Genomic DNA, 5209 nt, shown 5'->3' with positions numbered 1-5209 from the left:
ATAGATAAAGGGGAGGGGGATTTGAGGGGCTGGGAGAATGGGGTGAAGGGTTAAAGAAGTACAAATTAGTAGCTGATGAATGGTCATGGGGATGAAGAGCACAGCATAGGGAGTGCAGTTAGCATTAATACATTGGCTAGGTGGAGGGTCAGAGGAGGAAGGGAGCAATTGAAGGGATTGTTTTATGAACTATCTAGATGTCTAACCAATGCACTGTATACTTGAAACTAATTAAAATAAATAGATTTTTAAAAATAAAATAAATAAATTAAATTAAATTTTAAAAAAGGAAACGAGCCTGCAGCTCATTTGGAAATCCAATGGAATAAACAATTGCCGGGCATTGCTTTAGTAGCTTTAAAGGCTGTTTGGGGGTTTTCTGGAAATAATAGCTTCCACATAGAACACTCTAGGCTTGGTGCTAAGCTTTACTTTGCGTGAATTTTCTCAGTCTTCAAAAGCATCCAATGAGGGTGAAGTATATTTTTCCCGGTGAATCAAGGCCTATAGAGGTTGAATAACTTGCCTGAAACCTTGTTAGCAAGTGGCAGAGCCAGAACAAAAAGCAAGATCTGTTTGATTCCAAAGCTCACACTCTAGACTGAACCCCAGGATGATTGTGCCTTTATGGATGGGAAATGGAAAAGCCCATAAACATGTGCAGTCAGATTATTAACGTGATTTAATGAGCTGCTAGTATGAGCCAGGATTGTACCCAGGACCATCTGACATGGCCGTACGTGATACAACACTTGAGGAAGATGCCTGACTCTCCTCTAGCCAACTCGGGACGCCTGACAAGATAACGGAAGCTTTCAGTGTTGGATTTGAAAACAAAAAGGAAAAACCTGTGGGGCACCAGTTTCTTTGGGTCATCTGGCAGAATCTTTACCCCTGGAGGCTTCTCAAACTAGCTTACGTACAAAAGAGAATTTATGGGTTATGGTACCGAGCAGCCAGAGATGGTATAGCTTTGGGCATAGTGGGAGTCATTTTCATCAGGTTCTTTTTAGGTGGCAGCTATGTGGCCACCAACAGGGTTATGTTTCCCCTGCTTAGAAACCTCTCTTGCCACCCCCGCCAGGTGTCTGACACGGAAGTTGCTGGATCAGGCTTCCAAGGAAACCTACTCCAAGCCAGAGCAGGAAGCCAAGGCAAATGGAGGCAGGGACACCAGGGCTCAAATAAGAGTTGCTGCCAAAGCCGGGGCCTGTCTCTGATGATCAACAAGGGCAAACAGGCAGTTCATCATAGGTGGCTTTTTTTCAAGTATATTTTCTAGTCTGTTTGGAACCCAGGAAATGAGTATTTTAATTTTGGGATTAAATGGAGCAGGAAAAACTACAATTTTGTACAAATTACAGGTTGGAGAAATTGTTACTACTATTCCTAATTCTTTTCGATGAAAATAATAGTATCCTGCCCCAGCTGTATGGGGTCAGAGCTCCACCTAAGAAGGATGGCAGCCACTGGATTTAATGTTGAGATGGTAACATACAAGAACCGTAAATTCCAAGTCTGGGATTTGGGAGGACAGACAAGTATCAGGCCATATTGGAGATGTTATTATTCAAACACAGATGCAGTCATTTATGTAGTAGACAGTTGTGACTGGGACCAAACTGGCATTTCTAAATCAGAGTTAGTTGCCATGTTGGAAGAAGAACTGAGAAGAGTCATTTTAGTGGTGTTTGCAAATAAGCAGGACATGGAACAGGCCTTGACTCCCTCAAAGACGGCAAATTCATTTGGGTTACCTGTCTAGAAGAACCAAAAGTGGCAAATATTCAAAACCTCAGCAACCAAAGGCATTGGCCTTGAGAGGGCCATGGAATGGTTAGTTGAAACGTTAAAGAGCAGACAGTAATTCAGTCGCTTCTGGTCCTCCAAAAGGAAGACCACATCACACATCATTTTCAAAACAGGTAAGTGTTCTTCACACTATTAAATGTTAGAACTGCATAGGATTGTTGGCAAATACGGAACTGATTGCAACATTTGTAATAAATATAAAAAGTAAATATTTGTTTGGAAAGGTAGGTCATCACGATTGAACCAACCGAATGTCTGGTCTTTGTAATGTAAAATATTCCTTCCTTGCTTTCTTGAGTTAAAATATATGATCCATATTCTATTTGTGTGAAATTCTTATTCAAATACAGTCAAATTGAAGAATGTACTCTTATTGAGGAAAAAGGAAAAGAAAAGAAAACACTCAAAGAGAGTTCTAGCAAAAACCCCAAGTCAGACTCTTATTGTCCTAAGTTGGCCCATTCTAGAACTGATCCATTAGACTTTGCTGGGCCAAGCCTGAGTTTCACATCATTCCTGGAGAAAGGATGGAAGCCAGCCCAGTCAAACTCCCACGCTGGAGAGCAGGAGAGTGGTAGATTCCCAAAGGAAAACAGAGCTATCGTTACCAGAGATGGTCGGCTCAGCAAGCAGAACAACAAATGTCCACTCTGACTTCTCTCTGACTCAGATATTCAGGGCAAACCCACCCAGTCCACAAGCATCTACTGAAAACATTGTTTGCCTTGTCAGGTTCTCCCTCTGGTACTGACCTTCACGAACTCAGAGACACAGGCCTGCTTCCCACTCTCGGAGCCTCCCTCTTTGTCCTCTTTCAACCAATATATCTCAAGGTCTGGAACCTAAAATCTGCACAAGGCATGGGCTTCTTTCTGCTTTAATGGTGACCCTATTTCAGATTTATACAATTCTGTCCTCCATACACAGAAACTGTTCTGTCCTGGAATCTAGGTCTATAATTTGATATGTACCACCTAGGAACAAGAAGGGCATATGGAATTAAAAATATCCCCAAGCACATAGGCTATATGGTCACTGTGGCCACTGTCCTCTTCCCAGCAGCATGTGGACGAGACTGGGATGAGGCAGCTCCTTACCCTCTCGCCAGATGCCCTTATAGAATCACGACTTGTCCCAGGTCTCTAAAGACCTGAGGGGTTTCTCCAAAAGCTATTGTTGGCTACATTTAACTGAACAATTTAACACAGAACAGCTGAGACCAGGTCAACTACCACAACACCCAAGATACGTGACCAGGCCCCCAACTCCTGGGTCTTCTCTAGCCCACCACTGCCCAGCCTCTGGGGCAAAGGAAATCCAAACAGGATAAGGCAGACCCTCACTCTCAGGGAGAAATGAGTGTGTGAGATGTTTCACATATAGCAGCACCCACTGCAGCAAAAAAGGCAAGTTCAAAGGTAATTGGACTAAGAGTTTTAAGCACGGCTGTTCCTGTAGCAAACTATTTCATGAATACCCATCGGGATCTGTCCATATGGACAGCAGAAGGGCTCCTGCTGTTCTTTTGCTAATAAAAACTGTTGTGATTACATTTCCAATCCTCTCGGAGCGGGGCCTCCGTGGGGCTGCAGCATGGCGTGCCGAGAATGTGTCTTCCAGGCTGATAGGCAGCAGCTCTCCCTACCACAAAGGGGTGTGAAGACCTGTACCCACTGGATGTGGAAGGAGGGTCCTCAGGGGAGTTTGGGTCTGAACAGGTGTGTGAGTGTATCTGTGACTGTGTAGTCTCTCACACATGGTGCACACACACAGGAAAATCTTAATTAATGGAACAACCTTCCATAAGTGGTTCCAGTTACTGACACTTTCTGGTTAATTAGAGGTTAACCTGCAATCGCTTTTTTATTTCAACCTCCTTGTTGAACTACATTAGTCTAATTTCACCCCTACCCTCATGGCTGAGCTCTAGCTATTGTCTTTGTTAGGATTGGCCTCCCAGCCCCTCATTCTCTATCAAAATCCTACCTGTCCTTCCTGCCCTGCATCAGTTCAAATGCTGCCTCTTCCATGATTTATCTGATTCCTAGCATTAAATGGGGGATTTTTCTAGCCCTCTGGGGGCTCCTCTTACAAAGCATTTAGCACTTTCTCTATTGTCTTCTTTCCCATAGAAAGCTCGAGGCTCCAGTAGGTCATTGCCATGGTCTTGCCTCTGAAGCCCCAAGTGCCAGTGGCATAAGGCCTGGGATACAGTAGGTGCACAATAACTGTTCATTAAACAAATGAGTTAATGCAACCTAAAAGTTTAGGAGCCTGGGATTGATCAAAATTTAAGTCCTCTAGAATACTTAAGATTTTGGAAATTCCCACTTTCCCTTATTTCCTTTATTCTCATAAAAGGATTAAAAATTATTGAAAAGCTCAATTAATTGTGTATGTGTGATCCACAATGTATCCTCTGGAAATCCAGTCTCTTGCCTTGGACTCGGCACACACACACCCATGAGGTACACCAGAATACACAAATGCACATACAAATATACATTGCAACACTATTTTTTTTTTAATCTCCAACATACAAAAATTCTAGCTTGTAAAACATGTTATAGAGAAAGCTATTATTCACCTTCTTAAAGAGTTTTTGTTTCACTTACAGAGTCATCTCAGTGACTTCCAGAGTAGGCTCCCCCACCACTCTGATTGTTTGTTCATTGACATTAATTACTTGACTGTGGCTCCTTGAACTTCACTTAAGGACAATCAGAATGATAATGAAGCATCTCTGGAGGACTGAGTAAAGCCAACAGGCAAATGGAATTCTCTTTGGAAAGAAACATCCATTTATACACAACTTGTGAAGGTAAAGATTGTAAGGTATGGCTATACCACTTAACTAGTGACTTTAAGCTCATTGCTTAACCTCTCTGGTCCTCTGTTTCCCCATCTTCTGAGTGAGATCAAGAGAGTTGGTAAGGTAGCTGAGGACTAGTGTAGTAATTTATCCCTAGAACATGATATTAATGGAACCCAAACAAAAATATTTGACTGAATCTATGAAACATCAGTATCCTCTAACATCATTGCCACCAACTTTGGTCATCCCAAAAGTTCACTTTGCTGTGGAAGCAACCCCCAAATCTCTGTGGCTCAACATGACAAAAGCTTATTCCTTGCTTATAGAGACAGCTTGAATCTGAGAAGGACTCTGCTCCACATAGTCACTCAGGGCCCCTGGCTGACAGTCTCTTCCATCTTGAAGTTGCACCACCTAAAACTCTTGGCCTCCTCTGTCACTGCAGCAGGGGAATAGACAGCTGTATGCTTGCACACCAGCTCTTCTATACTTCATGTTGAAAGTGACCTCCTTACTTCTGTTCATGGTCCATTGGCCATAGTGGTCACATGATTCTGGGGAAGCAGATGGACTATCCGTGAT

General features: G+C 42.9%; 1 pseudogene; it reads left to right on the top strand.

Annotated features, from left to right (window-relative positions):
• Positions 1–1286: 1286 nt before the first annotated feature.
• On the top strand, positions 1287–1867 carry LOC105288890 (annotated as a pseudogene).
• Positions 1868–5209: the final 3342 nt, after the last annotated feature.

The sequence above is a fragment of the Pteropus vampyrus genome, unplaced genomic scaffold (genome assembly GCF_000151845.1).
Source record: "Pteropus vampyrus isolate Shadow unplaced genomic scaffold, Pvam_2.0 Scaffold20, whole genome shotgun sequence".
NCBI lineage: Eukaryota > Metazoa > Chordata > Mammalia > Chiroptera > Pteropodidae > Pteropus > Pteropus vampyrus.
This window is presented reverse-complemented; position numbering and strand designations above follow the sequence as displayed.